The sequence below is a fragment of the Ovis aries genome, chromosome 11 (assembly GCF_016772045.2).
Source record: "Ovis aries strain OAR_USU_Benz2616 breed Rambouillet chromosome 11, ARS-UI_Ramb_v3.0, whole genome shotgun sequence".
Lineage (NCBI taxonomy): Eukaryota > Metazoa > Chordata > Mammalia > Artiodactyla > Bovidae > Ovis > Ovis aries.
In genome coordinates, this window is record NC_056064.1 from 33,460,863 (window position 1) to 33,486,104 (window position 25,242).

The following is a 25,242-nucleotide window of genomic DNA, read 5'->3' on the forward strand; positions in this document are numbered from 1 at the left end:
GCCACACACCTGCCACCCACACAGCACCTCCCGTGTGAGGATGCTGAGGGAGGCGATGCATATGTTTGAACTGTTTAATTAGCCAGGAATAGGAAAGCAGCGATTCTTTTGGCTTCAAAGCAGATGTTGAGCTAAGTGGGAGGAACAAGAGCCCCAGAGCCTGAAGGATGACTCAGCCCCATTCCCTCACAGGTCCCGGCATCCTTGGGGATGTACCTGTCCACCTGACTTCCTTACTATAGGGATTCTGACACTGAAAGGCCCTCTTTGACGTCCAGCAGCCCTTCACCTCCTCCCTCACAGCCTGGTTTGCTGGTTAAGCTGAAACCCCTGCACTCTTCCCAGACTCGGGTTCCCAAAGGCCTCCCCGCCCAGTCTGAATCCCAGGACCACCTCCTTCCACCAGGCTCCCCGTCAGCTCCCTGCTCAGCCAGCTGCCAGCTGGGATCTGCCACATCGCCACCCTTCCGTTTCCAATCTGGGTCTCCAGATGGAACTATGAGGACTGAACTCCCCCAAGGGAACGTGGCCCTCACTGCCCCTGAGAGAAGTGGAAGTGTCAGTCATTCAGTCATGTCCGACTCTGCAACCCCAGGGACTGTAGCCCACTAGGCTCTTCTGTCCATGGAATTCTCCAGGCAAGAATACAGGAGTGGGTTGCCACTTCCTCCTCCAGGGGATCTTCTCAATCCAGGAATCAAACCCAGGTCTCCTGCATTTATTTCTTTACCATCTGAACCACCTCACCTCATCATCAGATTCTTTACCATCTGAACCACCTCACCTCATCATCAGATTCTTTACTAACTGAACCACCTCACCAAGAAAGCCCTCATTGCTACTGAGCAACTGATTTATTCAACTCTATTTTCATGTTGAACCTCCCAAAAAGCATTTATTCTAAGAATTTCTTGCTAACTCAGAGGGGAAAGGTCATTAGCCTGACTAATCGCAGGTTGAGCGTTATTCTTCAAGCCAGCCTTACTACTATCAAAGCCTACACGATCTCCACCTGATGCCTGACTTGTTTCTTCCTGATTCTGAACTCTCTGTACTAGTGATGGGGGGTGGGGACAGGGAACAGGGCTGATGCCCTTCTCCTAAGCCTCAGCAACAACTTTTGAAACTTTGCTTTCAAAAAGGTACAAAAGATGCAAGGAAGAGGACTTCCTTGGTGGTCCAGCTATTAAGAATCCACCTGCCAGCGCAGGGCACACGGGTTCAACTAACAAGCCCACGTGCCACAACTACTGAAGCCTGTGTGCCTAGAGTCTGTGCATTTTAACAAGAGAAGCCACTGCAATGAGAAGACCACTTGCTGCAACCAGAGAAAGCCCTCATGCAGCAATGAAGGCCCACTACAACCAAAAATAAACAAATTATAACAAAAGAAGGTGCAAATAAGGAATGAATAAAGAAAAAGCAGCAGTTAATGAAACCAAAAACATTTTTAACAGTCCTGAAGACTAATAAAAGTAAAAGCTGGTGTTTTAAAAGGACAAACAAGATAGAACTTCACCCAAATTTAATCAAAGAAGAAAAAAAGAAGGCATCCAAATTAGAAACAAGAAAGAGGACATAATTATATATATGGAGTTGTAAACTGGGAAAACAGATAATTTTCTAGGAAAACACAGATTACCAAAATTAACTCAAGAAGAAACAAACAGTTCCAGAGGAAAAAAAGCAAAGGGTAGGAAAAGACAATTCAGAGAAATACTAAAGACTAATAAACACAGGACAAGATGCTTCATCTACCCAGTGCCCAGCAGGCATGAACTGAGCAATAAGATACTTTTAAAGCCATCATATTGGCTAATATTTTTTAAAGGGATAACAGCATCAGCAAAAATGTGGGAAATAGGACTTTCACATACTTGTATGCATGGATCTTGGGAAGCAGCTGGAGAGGAGATTGTAAAAGGTGACTTTCAGGACTTCCCTGATAGTCCAGTGGCTAAGACTACACGCTCCCAATGCAGGGTGCCCAGGTTCCATCCCTGGTTGGGGAATTAGATCCCACCTGCCACAGCTGAGAGTCTGCACGATGCAACCAAAGATCCTGCATGCCACCACTAAGATGTGGCTCAGTCAAACAAATATATCTATTTTGAAGTAAAAGAATAAAGGGAGACCTTTCACATTTTACTCTCTGCACTTCTATGAGTTTTTATAAGAATGTGCTTTAAAAATGGAATTTCTAAGCCTGTATACACAAGGACTAATGCTACAACTGTTACTATTTGTTTAGATTGGAGAACAAAGTACTTTGAAATGAGAAAGTAGACTTAAAATAGTTTATGGATCTGAAACATAAGAGGCAAGAAAAAGGAGAAACAGAAAACTAAGCAGCAGAGTACAGACTGGATATGACGCGGAAGAAAACCAAACACCAGCTCCGTGAGGGCAGAAGCCCTGGCCTCTTCCTTCTGCCCCTTGCTGAGAGCCCAGCATAGCGCACTGAGTAAGTGTTTGCTGAATACATGAAAGAAAAACGGGATTCATACATCCAAAGCTACTTTGGGAATTTCAACTTCAAAAGAAAAAAGTGCAACGATTTTACTCAAGTGTATTTTACTAATTGTGGTGGTAGGTTAGTCCCTAAGTCATGTCCAACTCTTGTGACCCCATGGGCTGCTAGACTTCTCTGTCATGGGATTCTCCAGGCAAGAATACTGGACTAGGTTGCCATTTCCTTCTCCATGGGATCTTCCCAACCCAGGAATCAGACCCTGGACCCGGGTCTCCTGAATTGCAGGCAGAGTCTTTACCAACTGGGCTATGAGGGAAGCCCAAGTATTTTATTAATGTTATCTTGAAATGCAAGATTATTCTTTTCCCTGAAATCCTGTTACACTCTTCATATAACCATTAAGTTTGAAATTTATACTTTGGTTATTTTTCTGCATCCAACCTTCAGTTACAGGGATGTGGTTCAGGCTTCCCTGGTGGCTCAGTGGTAGAGAATCCACCAGCCTATGCAGGAGACACAGGTTTGATCCCTGGTCTGGGAAGATCTCACATGCCTCGGAGCAACTAAGCCCGTGCACCACGACTATTAAGCCTGTGCTCTAGAGTCTAGGAACTGACACTACTGAAGCCCACGTGCCGTAGAGCCCATGCTCCACAAGAGAAGCCAGCACACCGAAATTAGAGAAAGCCCACACAGCAACGAAGACCTAGCACAGTCCAAGATAATCATCTTTTTTTATTAACCCGCATCTCCAGGGGCTCCTGCATCGGCAGGTAGATTCTTTACCGCTAGCGTCACCTGGGAAGCCCCAATAAGTAAATAATTATTTTTTTTTAAGGGATGTGGTTCATCTTGGTTAGTCTGTTACTATGTTTTCACCAAATATTTTAATAATATTTGTATGCTAGTGTTCATATTTGTTAACATTCACAGTTTTCCTCTTTTTCTATTTTGTAGCATTACATCAGTTTAGAAAAATTGATAGAGGAGAGTGAAGTGTTAATCATTCAGTCATATCTGACTCTTTGCAACCCCATGGATTGTAGCCCACCAAGACTCCTCCCTCCATCGGATTCTCCAGGCAAGAATACTGGAGTGGGTTGTCATGCCCTCCTCCAGGAGAGCTTCCTGACTCAGGTATCGAACCCAGGTCTCCCTCACTGCAGGAAGATTCTTTACCGTGTGAGCTACCAGGGAAGCCCAGAGAGAGTGGTTTAAGGAAATATAAAGGTCATGCTGACAGTATAAATATGACTCTACAGTTAGAAGGGTCACTATTTCTTTTCTATTTTTAATCAGCTTTTTGGTTGTTGTACAGTTGACTGCAAGGGTCATACTGAACAGGACTAAATGTAAGCTGGAGAGGTGTGTGTCCTTTATGCGGCCAGCCAGCCAGTTAAACAGGGATGTGCAGGCAGGAGGCACAGTAGTGTATACTGAAAAACTGGAATTTATTGGCCCCCTGATGCATTTGCTCCCAAGGGTTAGAACACTTCATAGTTTTTATGAAGCTTCTAAAATAGTGGCAGAAAACCACGCATGCTTCCCACAGGACTTTCAGACAAAGCACCATGGCCTCTTCGGTAAACCAACCAAGTTCTTCCTCAAGGGTAAAATAACGTTTCTCTGTGCAAAGTCCTATGAGTTTCACAGGAATACAACAGAGGCCTCATTTACTGCTGCACCCCACAGAGATAAAACTGGTACAGCACTAATGGAACATGTTTTTAGAACTGCCCCAAAGTTAATGATACATGTTTTGGCCAGAGAAAACAGAACAAGATGTTAGCAGAATTCCTCTATCAAATCATGCTCTGAATTTCAAGGAATATGTATGGCATGCCACAGAAAAGAGGAAGAAGCACTCAAACCTCAAGTGGCTTTACCTGTACTGCTAGGGTGTCTGGACTTGATAAGCCCTAGTCAATGAGGATGGTTTAAGCAAAGAATCAAGGAGAAAAAACTCATACTTTAGAACAACTGTTCTGATGGCAGCATGGAGGACAGATTATAAGGGAGTAAAGCTAGAAGCAAGAAACCCATTTCCAGGCAATTTAAACAGTCTAGATGAGATACCATACATGGAGAATGAAAGAGGAATTCATAAGAGGCTGAATCAACAAATTGTTGCTGTTGTTCAGTCATGAAGTCGTGTGCGACTCTTTGCGACCCCATGGACTGCAGCATGCCAGGCTCCTCTGTCCTCCCCTCTCACCTAGAGTTTGCTCAGATTCATATCCATTGAGTCATTGATGCCATTTAACTATCTCATCCTCTGCCACCCCCTTCTCCTTTTGCCCTCAATCTTTCCTAGCACCAGAGTCTCTTCCAATGAGTTAGCCCTTCACATACATCAGCTGGCCAAAGTATTGAAGCGTCAGCTTCAGCATCAGTCCTTCCAATGAATACTCAGGGTTGATTTCCTTTAGGATTGACTGGTTTGATCTCCCTGCAGTCCGAGGGACTCTCAATTGTCTTCTCCAAACACCACAGTTCGAAAGCATCAATTGTTTGGTGTTCAGCCTTCTTTATGATCCAACTTGCACATCCATACATGACTACTGGGAAAACCATAGCTTTGACTAGTCGGACCTTTGTCAGCAAGGTGATGTCTCTGCTTCTTAATACACTGTCTAGGTTTATCATAGCTTTCCTTCCAAGCAGCAAATGTCTTTTAATTTAATGGCTGTAGTCACCATCCATGGTTATTTTGAAACCCAAGATATTAAAATGTTTCCACTTTTTTCTCTTCTGTTTGCCATGATGTGATAGGACCAGATGCCATGATCTTACAGATACCTAAATATAAATAATAGAACTTGAGTTGTCAGTTGAATTTTTAGGAGGAAGGAGGTATTTCTTTTTTGAAAACAATTTGTTGAGATTGTGAAAAGACAAGGTTTGCCATGTGCATTGTTCATCTACTGCTGGGTAACAAATACCCATAACATTTAGCAGCTTGCTAAATTTTATTATATTTATCATTTATCATCTCACAGTTTCTGTGGGTGAGGAATCAAGGAGAAGCTTTGCTGGATTATACTTAAGCTGGGGCTGCACCATCTGAAGACTTGACTGGGACAGGAGCTCCGAGGAGTTCAAATCACATGGCTGGCAAGTAACCGCTGGCTGCTGACAGACCTCTGTTTCTTGCCCAGTGAACCTCTCTATAGGTGGCTTGAATATCCTTCAGTTATGGTACACGTCTTCCCCTGCACCAGGTGACCCAAGAGAGAGCAAGGAGGAGGCCACAATGTTTTTAATGACCCTCACGTCTCACACATCTTTTCTGCCCTATTCAACTCATTAGGAGGGAGTGATTAATCCCAGCCCTCGTTCATGGACAGGGCATTAAGCCCCACCTCTTGAAAGGAAACATATCAAAGAGTTTACAGTTATGTTTTCAAACCATCATAGCACTGAAGCAGATGATGAGTTCATTTCTTGCTGAATTTGAAATGCAGACACACTCAGCTGGAAGAGTACAGAGGACGGATGGACATACCCCACGATGAACGTAGTGAGAACAAAGTCTACAGAAGACAGAGCTAGAAGTGAGGTCACAGGTCTTTCCTGGGGGCCCAGTGGTTAACAGTCCACCTGCCGATGCAGGGGACACCGGTTCGATCCCTGACCCAGGAAGAGTCCACATGCTGTGGGACAACTAAGTCTGTGCACCATAACTGCTGAGCCTGCACTCAGGGCCATGCTCTGCAGCAAGGGAAGCCCCCAGGAGGAGAAGCCGTGCACTGCAACCAGTCCCCACTTGCCACAACTAAAGCAAAGCCTACATGCAGCAGGAAGACTCACTGTGGCCAAAATTAATTAATTTTTTTTTTCAAAAAGAAGCAAAGTCACAGAGTTAAGGAGGAAATAAGAGACAAAGTCAAGTGATTCCTGAAAACTTAGCCATGAAAGGAAGTCAACAGTTAAAGGTCAGAGTAGAGAGTTTGGGTGGACACCTCTTTAAGATTGGAAATTTTGAGCATGTTTATAGGTGGAGAGAGAAGAAATCAGTACAAGGACTTCCCGGTGGTCCAGTGGCCAAGACTCCATGCTTCCAATGCAGGGGGCGTAGGTTCGATCCCAGGTCAGAGAACTGGATCCCCCATACCACAACTACAGATCCCGACTGCCGCAAATAAGACCCAACATGGCCGAATAAATAAATTAAAAAAAAAAATCAGTAGAGAGAGAGAAGTCAGAGTGTCAATGAGGTGGGGGTAGTTGATGAAGGTCTTGGTAGGACCCCTTGGCCACTGATCTGGGACAGAGGAGAGACCTCCTTAACCGAGAGAGAAGGAAAGGAAGAAAGGGTGCTGTTTAGCTTGGTCCTGTCTCCAGGACAAGTAGATCCAGGACAAAGTGTATTGTTAGGAACACAGATGCGCCCACAAGTTGGGAAACTCTCAAGTCAGCTTAGTATCTCCCCAAGCCGTCCCACCTTCTCTCGCTGTTGTTCGCAGACCCTGCCGGGTCTCTGGGGCTGGCTGTAGGCCTCACTGTTCTGACGTACCTGCTTCCCTGTGCACTATGCTCTCCTAAGGTGTTTAACTGGCAGTCTATCTAAGAAGACGACCCCCTTGGCCTTGGAATCTCCTCTATGGAAAGTTCCCGTCAGCAGCCCTGAGGGACTTGGTGTCTCGGGGTCTCTGCCTGCTCCCAGTCTGCGGCTTGCACCCCTAGCTGGCTGGGGTAGTAAAGCTCCTCTGAACCACAATGTGTTGCATTCCCACAGAAGAAACTGCAGTGCTGCTGCCATTTCTGCACTAGAACCCTGCTTTGGTGTCCAGATTCTTGTTGTACTTATTATTCTTCAGTTCTACAAAACTTTGCTGCATTAAATACAAATGTAGTTCCCTTCCTGTGAATTATGACCTCAACAAAATCTGACCAACAGAAGATGTACATTAAACTGTGGTGATTCATGGAAATGAATAAGCCCACAGCAGCAAGTTCCCATGCTAGCAGTTACCATGGTGACCATGGGCATGTATGGCTATTTAAGGTGCTCTCTTTAAACATCTCATTAGGCACCGGATAGAAAAACTGATGAAATCATGGGGGAACTTAGTTTTTTTATTTTAATGAAGAAAGAAATTAAGCTCCAAGGGATTTTCCCAACCCAGGGATTGAACCCAGATCTCCCACACTGCAGGCAGATTCTTTTTGCCAGCAGAGCCATCAGAGAACCCAAGAATACTGGAGTGGGTAGCCTATCCCCTTCTCCAGTGGATCTTCCTGACCCAGGAATCAAACCAGGATCTCCTGCATTGTAGGCGGATTCTTTACCAGCTGAGCTACCAGGGAAGCCTCTAGAAATATGTTAGTTACTATTTATAAAGCAACTGTTAGAGACCAAGCACTTTCCTAGGGTTTTTGCTTAAATTGTCACATTTATTCCTCAAAAAGTCCCTATGAGCTAGGTAGTATTCTTTTACCCTTAGAGTAGTTGAGGAAACTGGGAATCAGACAGATTATGAAATTTTCTGACGTTCACACAACATGTGTTAGAAAACCTAAGGTTTACACAGAAAAAGTCCATGGTTTTTCCATTCTCCCATATTCCTGTTCTGATAACAGTAACTAAATTAAAGTATAAATATGATGACCAGGTATTGCCCCCAAGCTCATTCACTCTCACACTACCGGCGGCTCAATGTCCTCCACACAGGCTGGCCACAGCCTGAAGATTTCTTATTGGCTGCCTATCTTCCCACTAGATTATAAACTCACTGAGAGCAGGGTCCTTGTCTGCTTCACATCCCACCCATCATCAGTAGCTAGAACATTATCTAGCATGGATCAGGGAATCAGCAAATGTTTGCTGAATTAACAGACAAATAAGGCAAATTCAAAGGAAAAGTTAAACTGAACAGGACCCTGCAGAGGGACAGAAACCCCACCCTATCCCACCGTGTCCCCTGCCTCTTGTTTGTAGAAAAGCTTTAGCTTCACAGGCCTTCCCTGAGTTCCAAAGTTAATCAGAGAAGTGAGAAAATGCAGAAACAAAGGAAAACAGTTAAGTAAGACAAAATAATAATAGTTAAGCCACCACACAGGTGCTGGACCTTCAGTTCCTCCTCGAGGGCTCTAGACAGTAGTCTAAGCCACGTCCCCTGAGTGGTGCAGAGACTGACACCCCCTGCCCCCCCAGCTGGAGTTAAGTGCGTGCAGCCCACCAGCACGTACCTCAGACCCCCTGGAACCAGAAGGTTGTGGACGCTGACTCCTGATCACCTCACCACCAACCGCCAGAGAACTGTGTACAAGCTGATCACACCCCCTACAATCCTCACCACTAACACTGTCTTTAAAAGCCCCTCCCTGAGAGACCTGGGGGAGTTTCAGTCTTTTGAGCAGAAGCTGCCCATTCTCCCTGCTGTTTGGCTCAATTGTTGTTTAGTCTCTAAGTCATGTCCAACTCTTTTGCAACCCCATGGACTGCAGCACGTCAGGCTCTTCTGTCCACAGGATTCTCCAGGCAAGAATACTGGAGCGGGTTGCCATTTCCTCCACCAGGGGACTCTTCCCAACCCAGGAACCAAACCCGAGTCTCCTGCATAGGCAGGTAGATTCTTTACCACCAGGGAAGCCCTTTTGGTTCAATCACAGAAGCACTAAAGCAAATGCTTATATAAACATGTATTTTAAAAGAAAGCATTTGACAAGATCAAGACAGAATTTAAATTATAACTTTTAAAAAGAAATACCCACGGGCTTATTTGGGACACACTGTGCTATATTTTTCCATGTACTATTTTCAGTAAAGCAGTTAGCAAACTTGAAAGATCATAATAACAAACATGTGTTCTGTAACTCTGAAATTGTGACTAAAGGAAGTTCTTCCTCAACAGTTCATGCACACATTTGTGTTAAAAAACCATAACAATCTATTTTTCCCTGGAGAACACTCAAGGCCAGTTTAACTAAAGGAGGATGCTCACTGAAGCGAAGCTATCAAGTATGAGCCTAAGTGTTAATATACTCCAGAACAACAACAACAAATCCTAATTTCCTCTGCCAACCCTGCAAATGCATTTCCTGTATGCATAGGTGATAGGTGAGAGAATGTAGAATGACCAACCAAAGGCCTTATTTCTCTCAGCAAAATCAATTTGCAGCTAGGTAAGTAAATGTATGTCTTCACAATGAATAGCAGGTTATGTCCAGAAGAACCATTTAAAACATCTCACTCTGAGGATACTACTAAAATCTTTCAACATTATTTCTCTCCAAAATAATTTTATTGAATTAGTGTTTGTTTTTAATTATAAGACTACATTTTAAAAATATTTTAATTTATTTATTTTTGGCTGTGCTAGGTCTTCATTGGTGCATGTGGGCTTTCTCTAGTTGCGGTTTGAGGGCTTCTCATTGTGGTGGCTTCTCTTGCTGAGGACCCCAGGCTCTAGGGTGTGCAGCCTTCAGCAGTTGTGGCCCACAGTCTCAGTCAGGTGCAGCGTCTGGGCTCAGTGGGTGCAGCGCAGGGGCTTGTGAAGTTGTTCTGAGGCATGTGAGCTCTTCCCAGATCAGGGATCGAACCCACATCCTCTGCATTGGCAGGCGGACTCTTAACCACTCGCCCACCAGGGAAGCCCTAAATTTTAAAATGTCTGACAGTTACAGTCAACTAAAAAAGCTATAAACTTACAGTCCTGTATCATTACAGTCTCAAAGCTAGACTTAGTCTACACCACCCTGTCATTTGTAACTCTTGTTAAAATGCCAGACTACAGCTTCTTTTAAGAAAAACAAACCCAGCACATGGTGTTAAGCATCCTTTGTTGCTGCTTATAGTGACTAAGTCCCACACTTCTAATACAGCTTTCATCTACTTACTACACATCAAAGGCTTTTACAGGGTTTTCTCTTTACACCTTAATTCAGTTTGTTCAGGATACTGTCACACTCTTTCCCGGATGAAAATGAGGAAAATAAATTGAGCAACTTACAAAATAATATTGAGGATGATTAGGTGGAAGTTTATAAAACAAATTTGGCTGTGAGTTAAATCATCACTGAAGCCAGGTCATAGGTACATGAAAATGTACCATATGAGGCTGTGTGTTTTTGTGAATGTTTGAAAGTTTCTGCACTACAAATTTAAAAAAATAATAAAAGAAATTGAACAAATGACTTAAAAGTTACACAGCAGGGACTTCCCTGATGGTCCAGCTGTTAAGAATCCACTTGCCAATGCAGGGGACATGGGTTGGATCCCTGGTCCAGGAAGATCCCACCAGCCACAAAGAAACTAAACCCATGAACCACAACTACTGAAGTCCCTTGCATCCGAGAGCCCCTGCTCACAAGAGAAGCCACCGTAATAAGAAGACCAAGTACTAAAACTAGAGAAAGCCCGCTCACAGCACTGAAGACCCAGTGTAGCCAGAAATACATAAATAAAGATGGTAAAGATAAACATTTGAAACAGAGCAAGTGGCGGGGGGCGGTGGGGGGCAGGGGGAGTCACAAAGCAATACAGAAAGAGTGCCTGGCAGAAAAGAAAACCCTCGTTCACCTATAGCTTGGTGGCTAGACACACCAGTGGTATACTGTCACCTTTAGGGGGAGCTGTAAAGTTTCAAAAGTTGCCTTCAGCAATGGAATGATTCATTTCAGGTGAGTCATGTCCTACTGCCTTACTATTTATTACCTGTAAGACCAGCCTCAGATCTTATTATAGGCATGGTGGACACAGAAGCCAATAAAATGTCTGCCACCCTACAGAGAACTTGTTGTTAGCCTTACAAGAAATGCTGGAAGGAGTTCTTCAAGGTGAGAGCAAGTGAGCCCAGAAGGAAATTCAAATTCACACACACAAAAATTCAAGGAGCACCAGTAAAGGTAATTATACCATTATAAATGGGAGTAAAAAACACACGTTTCATCCTCCCCTAAACTGATTTTTTTAAATTATGTGGTGAGAAAGACAGTGGGAGCAAGTAGTTGGAAGTTGGAGTATACACGGGGTCCTTGGGAGGCAACCCGGAGGTGGGCTCCGCCTCACCTCGGAGAGTCTAGAGTCACAGCCTGACCTCCTCAAACGGAGCAGGTCTCTCTCTCCTTGATGCTACTTCAGAGCCTGAATACACTTTAATTCCTGCACACATCACACTGTTTATAATCATTTTATAAGCTTCTGGATTAGTCAGGATTTGCTAGGTTGCAAGTGACATGAAACTAATCTAAACTAGTTTCACAAAGGAAGAGGGAAGGAGGACCAGATTTCGTAAATAAACCCTGGAAAGTGCAGGGTGGATGTGGCCCAAGGAACCACTGAACCCGGGGAGACTCTCTCCCCAAGTCTTTCTGCCCGTCTCTCAGTGAGGGTTCGGGCCCCACCAGATTCATTGATTAATTAATTGTACAAATACCACAATCCACTAATGCTAAGACACCCATGTTAATATCCCTGAGGTCTCGGGCCCCACCAGATTCATTGATTAAATTAATTGTGCAAATATCACAATCCACCAATGCTAAAACACCCATGTTAATATCCCTGAGGTCAGCAGGCCTCCTATGGTCACCGCTGGCTGGTCCATGCTGCTCAGTCTGTGACAGGATAAGCTCCCTGAAAAGCACGGTAACTTGGCTTTCACTCCAGGTGGCCTCAGAGCTGACCGTGGTCCTACACTATTCCAGGCTTCACACCAAAGAGGACCATCGAAGGAGCGGTGTGAGTCCTGGCTGCTTTATCAATACAGTCTGCAGATCCCTTTAGGTGCGATAAGGAAGGGCCAGCATCAGATTCACAGAATGGGTGTCACAAGCTCAAAAGAAAACGCTGGAGACAACGTGGAACACTTTCACAACCACACACAACATGTTACCAGGGTTCTTGGTGGCAGAGGGGACTTCATCTGTGAAAAATCACAAACAACCTGGAGTCAAAAGTGACTTAGAAGAGAAGGTTTTAGGGCTTCCCTGGTGTTCCAGAGGTTAAGAATCTGCCTGCCAAAGCAGGGGTCACCGGTTCTTATTCTTGGTCTAGGGAGATCCCACACGCTGTAGGGCAACCGGTAGTCACCACAACTATTGAGCCTGCGTGTTCTAGAGCCCATGCTCCACCTGAGAAGCCTGAACACCATAACAAAGAGTAGCCCCGGCTCCCACAACGAGAGAAAGCGTGCACACAGCAACAAAGACCCAGTGCAGCCAAAAATAAAAGAATGAATGAATAATTTTTTTCAAAGAGGAGGTTTTAATAGGAATTTGATAACGATATTTGTTAGTTTTAAAAGTTAATAAATTTTTAGCATGAAAAAATTATTTTAAAAAGAAGAGGTTTTAGAAATGCCTTAAGCAGCTAACAGCACTTACACTTTCCTGTTTATATACAAATAAAAACACTGTATGATATAAACTATATGGTATAAACTATCTTAAATATGTCCAAAAGATCTTTTCATACATCTAAAATAAAAAGTGCACATAAAAAACTATGTTATGGTTTAATTAACAGTATTTTTTTCTTCCTTAGTGGAACACAAAATAATTGTTTGAAAATGGATGGCACCTTAGATTTTATGAAATTGTGTTGACAGGGCACTCACTATGCACTGGAGACATACACTGAACCAAACAAATTAATTTAAAAAACAACAACAAAAAAAACCCACCAAAGACCACGTTTCCACAGAACTCACACCTCCTACTACTCCCAAGACGGTAGGGGGCTCTGGCTGCACCAGACCCATTTCAAACAACTCAGAGGAAAGTAATTAGCCTGGTCTGGGGACATGATATGACTCCTGGAAAAGCCTCTGTGAACAGGGAGTGTGAAGTCCTATGATGGTGTCAGTCTGGGTGATGGCCAATCCTTATGCTCGAGGTGAGGTCTACTTCCAGAAGAAGACAGAAAGCAGCATGAAACAGACAAAAATCACAGTTGTTTCCAGGTCTGTCCTGTAAGACTGTGGGCATCTAGAAGTGGGGTTCTTGTTCTATACTGGACAGGGTCCAATCTGGAAAACAGAATTCAAGAGCTGTAGTTCAGCAGAAGTTGAAGCTCGAATACTCTGGCCGCCTCTGTGCAAAGAGCTGACTAACTGGAAAAGACCCTGATGCTGAGAAACATTGAGGGCAAAAGCAGAAGGGGGCAGCAGAGGATGAGATGGTTGGATAGCATCACCGACTCAAAGGACATGAGTCTAAGCAAACTCCAGGAGATAGTGGAGGACAGGGAAACCTGGAGTGCTGCAGTCCATGGGGTAGCAAAGAGACATGACTTAGCAAGTGAACAACAACAACAAAGCTCAACAGAAGGAATTTAACATGGGAACTGGTCACAGGTTTGCAAGTGAAGCAAGTGATGCATGCTCAATCGTGTCCGACTCTTTGCAACCTCTTGGACTGTAGCCCACCAGGCTCCTCTGTCAGTGGGATTCTCCAGGCAAGAATACAGGAGCGGGTTGCCATTTCCTACTCCAAGGTATCTTCCCAACCCAGGGATCCAACTTGTAACTCCTGCATTGGAGATACTTTACCACTGCACCACCAAGGAAGCCCCAAAAGGTTTGGGGAATGACTAAAACACTAAGTGAGAGTGGAGAACAAACCAGAGACTCACAACAGCAGGAGCCCTCCAGCAGGTTTAATAAGACTGGAGGAGTAAAGGAAGGAGGCGGTGATACCTATCAGGGTTCTTGACCTTCTCCAGTCCATAGAAATTGACCAGAGGCCAGACAAGAAATTCAGGCAAGGCTTTGTTAGGGCCCCTGCTGCAGCTGGGCTAGATGAAGCACAAACTGGAATCAAGATTGCCAGGAGAAATATCAGTAACCTCAGATATACAGATGGCACCACCCTTACGGCAGAAAGCGAAGAACTAAAGAGCCTCTTGATGAAAGTGAAAGAGGAGAGTGAAAAAGTTGGCTTAAAACTAAACATTCAGAAAACTAAGATCATGGCATCTGGTCCCATCACTTCATGGCAAATAGATGGGGAAACAGGGACAGACTTTATTTTGGGGGGCTCCAGAATCACTACAGATGGTGACTCCAGCCATGAAATTAAAAGATGCTTGCTGCTTGGAAGAAAAGTTATGACCAACACAGACAGCATATTAAAAAGCAGAGAAATTACTTTGCCAACAAAGGTCCATCTAGGCAAGGCTACGGTTTTTCCAGTAGTCATGTATGGACTGAGAGTTGGACTATAAAGACAGCTGAGCACAGAAGAATTTATGCTTTTGAACTGTGGTGTTGGAGAAGACTCTTGAGAGTCCCTTGGACTGCAAGGAGATCCAACAAGTCTATCCTAAAGGAAATCAGTCCTGAATATTTATTGAAAAGACTGCTGCTGAAGCTGAAACTGCAATACTTTGGCCATCTGATGCAAAGAACTGACTCATTTTAAAAGACCCTGATGCTGGGAAAGATTGAAGGCAGGAGGAGAAGGGGACGACAGAGGATGAGATGGTTGGATGGCATCACCGACTCAATGGACATGAGTTTGAGCAAGCTCCAGGAGCTGGTGATGGACAGGGAGGCCTGGTGTGCTGCAATCCATGGGGTCACAAAGAGTCACACGACTGAGCACAAAGGGTCACACGACTGAGTGACTGAACTGAACTGAACTGCTGCAGCAGGGGATACTGAGAGCAATAGGTCCCCTTGCTTGCTCCCTGAGTGAGGGTGAGCTTGTTTCTCATGTTAGGTGAGGGTGGTGTTGAGTGCAGGGGGCATGCTCAATACCCTGCTTTTGTTCCCAACACTCTGCTTTTGCTCAAGGCTCTTCAAAAGTGGCTGCTGGGTTTTTTGGTCTCTTTGTATCTTTTGTCCAGAATGTACACCAACTGCACAGACAGTTATTTTTAGCTCCATATAGTTTCTTTGTACTTTTTTGCTGGAGGAGAGATATGTCCAGGTGCAAGCATTGCAGCAAAGGCTTGCGTCCTGGCCTGTCTCAGTGGGACAAAGGCCAGAGGCAAGTATCCCTCAGCAGGAGCTGGGACCACACCTGAGCAACGTCCAAGGCAGAAAACGAGGGAGAGAAATCCCCTGGCTCCCCCTCCTCTCACATCCTGGTCTCCCCTGAGGCCTCCACCTATACCTTTAGCTGGAGGCAGTGGCCAGGGGGGGAGAAGGCAATGGCACCCCACTCCAGTATTCTTGCCTGGCAAATCCCATGGATGGAGGAGCCTGGTAGGCTGCAGTCCATGGGGTCGCTAGGAGTCGGACACGACTGAGCAACTTCACTTTCACTTTTCACTTTCATGCATTGGAGAAGGAAATGGCAACCCACTCCAGTGTTCTTGCCTGGAGAATCCCAGGGACGGGGGAGCCTGGTGGGCTGCCGTCTCTGGGACACGACTGAGGTGACTTAGCAGCAGCAGCGGCAGCAGTGGCCAGGGGAGCAAGGGGACAAGTTTGGGGGTTTAGAGCCAAGGGACCAGTATCATCTTACTCATCTCTGTATCTCCAGGGCCCACCCCGGGACAAGGTTCTGATAGAAGGAAATCAACTAAGTATAGAGAGAAACAGAATTACTACCAAAATGCAAGACAGGAGGTCTGATTAGTACAGCCTAGACTGGAGAGAAGAGGTAACTTACTCCATACGGAGGACACAGGAAAGGGTCACAAAGGACATGGGGAAGGAAAAGGTGAAGAAATAATGAGCAGAGGGGCTTCCCTGGCAGTGCAGTGGCTAAGACTCCATGCTCCCCATGCAGCAGGCCTGCATTCAATCCCTGGTCAGGGAGCTTGATCCCACGTGCTACAACGAAGACCGGCACCACCAAATAAATATAAATATTTTAAAAGGAAAAAAAGAAACAGGGACTTCCCCAGCGGTCCAGTGGTTAACACTCTGCCTTCCAAAGCAGGAGGTATGGGTTCGATCCCAGGTTGGGGAACTAATATTCTACATGCCTCACACAGTGCGGCTAAAAGTTAAGAAAGAACAAAGAAATAACGAGCCGAGGTTTGCCTAGGAAACAAAAAGGTGAGGAAGTTGGGCAAGCAGGGAGCCTGCATGCCAGAAGGCAAGACTGTGAATACTTTTCAAGGAAACATAAAAGGTTCAGAGTCAGATTCCATCAAGTGCTTTTTCAGTTTCTCTTAAGGTGATTACATAGCTTTCCCCTTTCATTACTTACACAATGGATTAAACTAACCTATATCCTAATATCAAAGCAATCTTCAATTTGCAGAAGAAAACCTACTTGAAATTCTGCTGAATTCATCTTGCTGTTTTATTTAGGATATTTGCATATATCCATATGTCATCTTTGTCTATAGTTGACTTTTGTGGGCTTGTACTCTTCTCCATCAGGATTATTTTGATTTTGTGAATTTAAAGTTCTTCGATTTCTTATTTTCTGACACAATTTGATAGCATGGGGGCTGTCATCATCAACCTCTGATAATTTAAGGACTCAGGATTTTGTGTGGAATTTTTACCCAGTCTCTGTCCCATCATTCCTGCTACCCACGTTAGGGCTGGTTACGACCCCCACTGCCTCCACCCCAAGCCCCCACTCCTTGCCACCACAAAACCAGGTCTCTGCTTTCCGGCCATAGTGAGTGAAACTGTCACCTCTTGGGTTTTACAGATGAAGCACAAAAAGGCCCTGCCCCTGTCTTGCCTAATTCCTCTCCCCGCTTATTTTCGATGCCTCCTTCTTACAAAAAGTCTTGCCTGATACGTTCCACCCTAGACCCATCCTGGCCTGTTCTCCTCACTTGTCTGTCTCCCCACCCAGAGCTGGAGCTTGAAGACTGAAAGTGTGCTTCATCACCAGCACCACCCCGGCACTGGCACAAGCAGGTACTTGCTTCCCAGTGATCAGGCAAATGCTGTGAGCCTGCACCTTAGAAACAACAGGCGAAAATGTCAGAAAATGACAGTCTGCGGGGCAAGTCTGGACCAAACGAATGGATCACATTCACTGACATACTGTCAATGCCTGCCTTCAAGCTATGGGCTTCCCAGGTGGTTCAGATGGTAAAGAATCTGTGTGCCTATGCAGGACACGCAAGTTCAATCCCTGGGTCAGAAAGATCGAACCCTCCCTTGAAGAGGTCATGGTTACCCATTCCAGTATTCATGCCTGCAGAATCCGATGGACAGAGGAGCTTGGTGGGCTACAGTGTATGGCAGAAGAGTTGAACACGATTAAGCGACTGATCATGCATGCACGCCCCTCGAGCTATAAGAGCTGGAGGGGACTGGTTGTGAGACACTGTGACTCCTAAAAAGCCTAGAATATTTACTAGTGCAGCTGGTTTTCTTTCCTGTGCTGACACTCACTACCATCATGAGAACAGCCACCGCACCGTGCTCTGAGCTCCAAGCCCACTTCACCCCAGAATCACATTCAGGTAGCACCTTCACGGACACTATCATCACGCTTGTTTATCTTCAAGGTTTTGCTCCACACACAGCAGGGGCTGATCATAAACTCAGAAGACCACATGACCAGGAGGACACGGGAACAAGTGAGGCACGCCAGGTGGCAGATAGTCCACCACTCAGTTACTACAGCTGACACTGAAACACAGCTGATTCAACAGAGGCTAAAAATCTGGATTTTTATGTGAAATGTCTTGATTATTAACATGTTGTCAATTGACAAACACAGGCGTTTATCTTGGTATCTGGGGTCAAATAAAAAAAACTCAGTTATATATAACTGAGTCACTTTGGCACTCCACTCCAGTACTCTTACCTGGAAAATCCCATGGATGGAAGAGCCTGGTGGGCTACAGTCCATGGGGTTGCTAAGAGTCAGACACGACTGAGAGACTTCACTTTCACTTTTCACTTTCATGCATTGGAGAAGGAAATGGCAACCCACTCCAGTGTTCTTGCCTGGAGAATCCCAGGGACGGGGGAAGCCTGGTGGGCTGCTGTCTATGGGGTCGCACAGAGTCGGACACGACTGAAGCGACTCAGCAGCAACACAATATATATATATGTATGTATATGCATATTCTTTTCATATTTCTTTTCCATTATGGTTTATCACAAGATACTGAATACAGTTCCCCGTGCTCTACAGTAGGACCTTGTTGTTTATCCATCCTGTATGTAATAGTTTACATCTGCTAATCCTGAACTCATAATCCTTCCCTCCCCTACCTCCCCCCAAATTGGTTATTTTGACTACAGAATTAAGGATTTCCTTAAGATACTAACAACAAAGTGGACATCATGTATCAGGAGAAACCATTTACATCGTCTAAAAATCAGTAAGTGGTTAATGTCTAAAAAATATTCTAGTTAAAAATCTCAACTGGAAAATGGAGGAGAGGATATTCCCTGATGGTACAGTGGTTAAGACTGGGGCTTTCACTGCTATGGGTCAGGGTTTGATGCCTGGTCAGGGAAATAAGATCCCGCAAGCCATGTGGCGAGGCCAAAAACACAAAAATGGGGAAACAGCATGAACAGGCAATTTACATTAAAGAAAGCACAACAAGGCAGCAAGCATACACATTCTCAAGTGTATACGCTCAGTAGTAACCAGAGAAATGTAAATAGAGTAAGACTGCGGAAAACTAGAAAGCTGGACAATGCCAAGTGTTTGCAAGAGAAAGGTCTTCGGAATACAGGGCACTCTGGGGAGATGCAGAATGGTATGGCCTCGCTCAGAAGCAATCAGTGGTACTTGGTCCTAAATACTAAGTGCAGGCACACACTATGAGCAGGCAGTCCCGCTCCTGGCCCAAGTCCAGAGAGATTCTCGCAGAAGTCCATATGGGACATGTATGAGAGGTTCCCTCAGCACTGCTTGTAGTGTCTGGGCGTAAGAATCAATGTGGGCATCCATCACCAGGAGGGACAGAGGCAGGATATGGTGGATACACAAACTGGATAGTCACCATAGCGACAGGAATGAGTCATAGAAGCATGGCGGTGAGTGATAACACTAGAAGAGTCTAACATGACACCACTTCTGTGAATTAAAAATACCCTCCCACGGGGACGTCCCTGGCAGTCCAGCGGTTAAGAACCAGCCTTCCAATGCAGGGGACGCAGGTTTGATCCCTGGTCAGGAATGAAGATCCCACATGTCTCGAGGCAACTAACCCCAAGTGCCACAGCAAAAGATCCTGTGTACTGCAACTAAGAGTCCACACAGATAAAGAAAGAAGAAACAAAGGAGATAACAAACTAGATTTTTTAAAAGAGAAAAAACAAGAAAAAACATGCACACAAAGCAATACACATTCTTGAGAATACATACACACAAGATATGGAGGCATTTGGTAGGGTAGAGATCTTCACTCAAATCCAAGTATTTTGGGAAGATTTGAGCACATTATATCATGATGGCATCAAGAGACCGAATATGTAACAGTTAATCTGGGCAAATACATACAAATAAAACCACAATGATCCTCAAAAAAAAAAAAAAAGAATACATACAATAAGAGCGTGTGTATTCAACAGAATAGTCGGCCATGGCGAGGGTGGGGAAGAGAATGAGACAGTGGGGTATACAGAAGAAAAAGGAATACATTATAAATTTATAAACTATAAACCAATGAAAGCATGAAAAAGCACACAAGACAAGAGAGGGGCTCAGATGGAGAAGCTGTTCGTTTGAGGAACAGGCAACCCACTCCAGTATTCTTGTCTGGGAAGTCCCATGAACAGAGGAGCCTGGTGGGCTACAGTCCATGGGGTTGCGAAGAGTCAGACATGACTGAGCACGCGTACACACACACACACACACACACACACAGGTTTACATCACCATCCTCGTCACAGAACACAAGTCAGCGACGTGTGGATCAAGGATGGAGAAGAGATGCCTTTCCATGTCCTTGCAGCTGCTCCTTCCAGGAGCACTAACAGATACCAGCGTAAGCGCTTCCCCCTGCCAAGGAGGCTCTGGGTATATAGCTACATGTGGCTTGCTGTGTGGTCCTCAGGGAATTCTCAGTCTTGTGGGAGATTAAACTTAGCCACAAAGTGAAGCAACAAACGCCACTGAACACAGTCACGGAAGAGAAGTAAGGGATAAAATGCCCCATGGGTGGAGCCATGGCCAGAGTTTGGGGAGCAGAGCCTGTGGTGGAAGAGGTGACCTGACTGATCTAGGAAAAGGTACACATGAGACTGGGAACGGTCATGTGCCTTGCACCAGGTGCCCTGCAACTGGTGACCGGAGACCAGCAAGAGAACCGATCACTTAACAGCCCAGTGGTCACCCCCTGCTCTGCCCCTCAAGGCTGCTTGCCGCGCAACAAACTTCAGCTTATTTCAAAGTCAGGAAACAGCGCTTTACCCGTAATACTCCAGAAATGCTGCTTTCTCCCCAGAGAGGGCAAGAGCATTTGGTAATTTGGCTGGGAGAAGTCATTTCCAAGTATGGTATCCATTTTTTTCCTGTGGAAAACAGGAGGGCCATTTTACAACAAAGGGTTAACAGACCAGGCCTGAGACAGGCCTGAGCCAGTCGGCCCTTGGCTGGCATCTGAGAACTTGGATTTTGCTTCCTGATGTTTGCAGGACTGATAAGAGAGGCTCTTATTGCCCCTAAACTGTTTGTGCAAACACTGGTTTATGCTCAACACCTGCTTCCCTTCCAGGAGCCTGGAGTTTGGGTGGATGCTAGGCAGAGGGTGCCCAGTGTGACCAGCACCCAGAAAAGACCCTGGGGCCCAGTCTCAGGAGAGCTTCCTGGAGGACAGTGCTTCAGCTGTGTTTGCACAGCTTGTCGCCTCCCCAGGAGAGGACTCTCAGAAACCTGTGCCTGGTCCGCAGGGCTTGGCCCCTCTGGGCTCTTCCGTTTGCTGGTCTTGCTTTGTATCCTTCACGGTGATAAGTCACAGCCATGGGGATGGCAGTGTGAGAATGTGAGGAGTCCCGTGAGACCTCCTAGAAAATCTCTGAACCTGGGGGTGTTCTGAACCTCTGGGACCCTCTCAACAACAGAAATTGATTCAAGATAAAAGGTAATATTGGAGAACGGACCTGTGGACACAGTGGGGGAAACTGGACTAAATACATACTTCTGCTTTCCTACTCTAAAATTCTTTGGAATGACAGAAATATTTTTAAACCACTAAATCAATAAGAGACCTGGGGAACAAGAAACAAGACCAGTGGCCAATGAAAGCACCTAAGATGCTTCTGAGAGGCACAGCATACTCAGGGTCAGACTGCCCGACTAAACCACAGCCCGGCACCAGCCTGGGAGGAGCCCGTCATGCAGGGCTTCAGGCTCCAGATCAGCAGAGGGAATGAGGGGCAGGGGTGGGATCTGACAAGGAGATGAACTGGGGCACGGCAGCCGGGAGGGCCAGGCCCCTGGGACTCCTCCCTGCACACTGAGCATCCATGACACAAGCCCCTGCCCTGGACCACACAGTCCACGAAGCAGCACGTCGGTCTCCAGCTATCACCAGAGGCAGCAAAGAGACAGGCAGGCAAACAGGAACCCTCATGCTCGAGTATGGGCATCTGAAGGCAGGTGCCCCAGGTTCTTACTCAACGTCATGAAATGGGGACACCAAGTCAACAGGAAGACGTGTGCCTGAGAGAGGAGTTAATGAAGCACATTGTTGTTGTTTAGTCGCTGTCGTGTCTGACTCCTTTGTGACCCCATGGATTGTAGTCTGCCCAGCTCCTCTGTCCATGGAATTCTCCAGGCAAGAATACTGGAGTGGGTTGCCACTTCCTTTTCCAGGGGATCTTTCTGACCCAGGGACAGAACCAGTGCGCCTGCTGCCTTGCAGGTGGGTTCTTTACTGCAGAGCCACCTAGGAAGCCCAATGAAGCATGTAGAAGAAATTATTAAATGTCTTGGAAAGATGGAAGGGAGGCATGACTATGAAAAGCAAGAGCCAACTGTTGGTTAAAATCTCTACATGGTGAAATTAAAAAGTAGACACGGGGACATCCCTGATGGTCCAATGGTTAAGGCTTTGCCTTCCAATGTAGAGGGTGAGGGTTTGATCCCTGGTTGGGGAGCTAAGATCCAAAAAAAAAAGAACATAAACAACAGAAGCAATATTGTAACAAATTCAATAAAGACTTTATAAATGGTCCACACCAAAAAAAGATTAAAAAAGAAAAATAAAACCCAGTCAAGGTAATTACCTGGTGGTCCAGCGGTTAGGGCTTGACACTTTCACTGCTTGGGTCTGGGATTGACCCCTGGTCAGGGAACTAAGATCCCTCAAGCCCTGGGGGTATAGCAAAAAAAAAAAAAAAAGCAGGGTCAAGGGCAGGACTATTTGTGCAAAAAAAAAGGAGGACTTAAGAACGTAATTCATATTTACTTATATTTTCATAAAGTGTCTCTGAAAGGATATATAAGAAACTAATAACAATGGTTACCTGCTTTTGAGGTGACAGAGAACTTGGTGGGGAGATGGAGGGGCACCTTTTACTTACAGCTTTTAATACAGTATAATTTTTGAACACTGAATATCTTATCTATTCCAAAAATTAAATTTTAAAAAAGTAGAAACCTTGAAAATTGAATACATGATTAAAAGAAAAAGATACTCAATAGATGGGCTAAAGAGTTGATGGGACAAAGCTAAACGAGATTTGTAGAATCTTCTAGAATGCAGCCTGAAAATGATAGAACATTTGACAGAAAAGTCAAGAAACATGAAGGATAAATTAAGAAATCTTAATATCCATTTTCATACTATTTTATGTTTTGGCCACACAGCATGTGGGATCTTAGTTCTCCAACCAGGGATCAAACCCGCACCCCCAGCAGTGGAAAAACAGAGTCTTAACCACTGGACTGACAGAGAAGTCCCAAGAAATTCTAATACCCATTTAACAGTAATTCCAGAAGCAGAAAATGAAGAGAATAGAGGAGGCAGGGAAACATTCAAACTTTCCTAGGGCCAAGGAAATATTTACCTACAGAATGAAAGGGACCACTGAGAACTAAGCATGAAGCACAAGAGAAATCCACCCCAAGGCAAATAGTGGCAAGATTTTAGAATACAAGGAAAAAAGAACAAATTGTGGAGCTTCAGAGAAATAAACAGGTTAACAGAAAAACAAACAACAAAGTGAGAATCAGATTACAAAGACTTCTCATCAACCACACTAGAGGCCAGCAGATAATAAAGAATTATCTTCAAAACTCAGACATTTTTAACCTAGAATCCTATACCCAGTCCAGAGTATTCACATGGAAAAGCAAGTTTTTAAATATTTTTTAAACTTATGAAGGCTCAGAAACTTTACCACTCATAGAATCTCTAGGGGTAAAAAATTTACTGAAGGACTCATGCAATCAAAACAACTAAAGAATCCAAAAATGAGAAAAACAAGATAAAACAGTCAGTGATGAACAAATAACCAGTTAAACTTATAAATGTTGACACATAATGTACAAAACCCCCAAATCTCATATATACAGATTATCTTTAAACACCAAGAGAAAAAATGCTTAGGTATGTGTGAAAACTTAAGGATACCAAAAGAGCTCAAATCCATCTATCATCAGGGAAATCCAAGTTAAAACCGCAATGTCATACCCACCAGAATGACTAAAATAAAAAAGAAATTACCAAGAGTTGGCAAGGATGTGAGGCAACCACATATGCTTCTCGGGTACATAAGCTGACGCAACCACTATTGCAAACTGTTTGGCAGCATCTGTAAAAGCTGAGCATATGCACACTCTATGACCAAGCAATTTCACTTCTAGATATATACTCAACAGAAACGCATACATCCATCCAGCAAAGACTGTTCACGGTGCACTATTCATGATAACCCCAAACTACAAACAACCTAAATCCAGTCGCGGTAGAATGGATATCCACATTGTGATACATACAAACAGTGGAATGTATACAGCAATGGAATGAACAAACCACAATCACACTCCAGAATCCTACAGATTACACAAATGCAATGTTGACAGAAAGCAGCTAAATACAAAGGAGCACGTACTGTACAATTCTATTGCTATCAAGTACAGAAACAGGAAAACCAATCTACTGTCAGAAATGACAAGGGTTATCCTTGGCAGTGAGCAGCAGGAGGACAGAATCTGGAATGTGGGAAAGATTGTTCTTATTTTTGTTTATTTGTTTCTCGTTTTGCCTGCTAGTTATACATGTATTTAGTTAGTCAAAATTCATCAAGCTGTTAAGATGTGTATACCTTTACATGCTCACGTTATACCTCAATAAAAAGGTGTCTCCAAATTCAAGGGTGCCAAACACAAGCAGAGTAAGAACAGTATTTGCAACTTCTATGTCATGAGAGAAATAAAATAGAACAAAATGAAAAAGTAAAAAATAAATCCTCAGTCAACCCAACAAAAAATAGGAAAAGGGTGGAGGCTGTCAGGAAATAAGCACAAGAAATTGAAAACATAAAACAAGACAGCAGGAATAGGACCCAAAATTACATTAATCAAATATAAATAGGTTAAAGTCATTGATTGAAAGATAAAGATTTCATGCCCATTAAGATGGCTACTTTCAAAAAAAAAAAAACAGAAAATAACAAGCATTGGAAAAGATAAGGAAAAACTGGAACTCTTGTGCACTGTTTCAGGAATGTAAAAAGGTACAGCTGCTGGGGAAATAATACAGCGATACCTCCAAAAATTAAAAACAAAATGATCATACAATCTTGAAATTTGATGTCTGGGTAAATACCCAAAAGCAGAGAGCAGGGTCTTGAAGAAGTGTTTGTACACCCATGTTCAGACCAACATTACTGACAATAGCTGCAATGTGGAAGCAACTCAGATGAAATAGCATGCAAAATGTGGTCTGTATGCACAATGGAATGGTATTCAGTCTCATAAAGAAA

The 25,242-nt window shown here is 44.4% G+C and overlaps 1 protein-coding gene across 3 annotated transcripts in view; it reads right to left on the reverse strand.

Annotated features, from left to right (window-relative positions):
- SPECC1 (sperm antigen with calponin homology and coiled-coil domains 1) overlaps positions 1-25,242 on the reverse strand; it is a 203,412-nt gene that overhangs the window by 174,486 nt on the left and 3,684 nt on the right. Inside the window, exon 2 of one of the 3 annotated variants that reach the window (XM_042256704.2) lies at positions 22,540-22,625. The exons of the other annotated variants lie outside the window; for them this stretch is intronic. The gene's annotated coding sequence lies outside the window, so the exon portion shown is untranslated. The remainder of the gene's footprint in view (positions 1-22,539; positions 22,626-25,242) is intronic. 3 annotated transcript variants of the gene reach the window in all.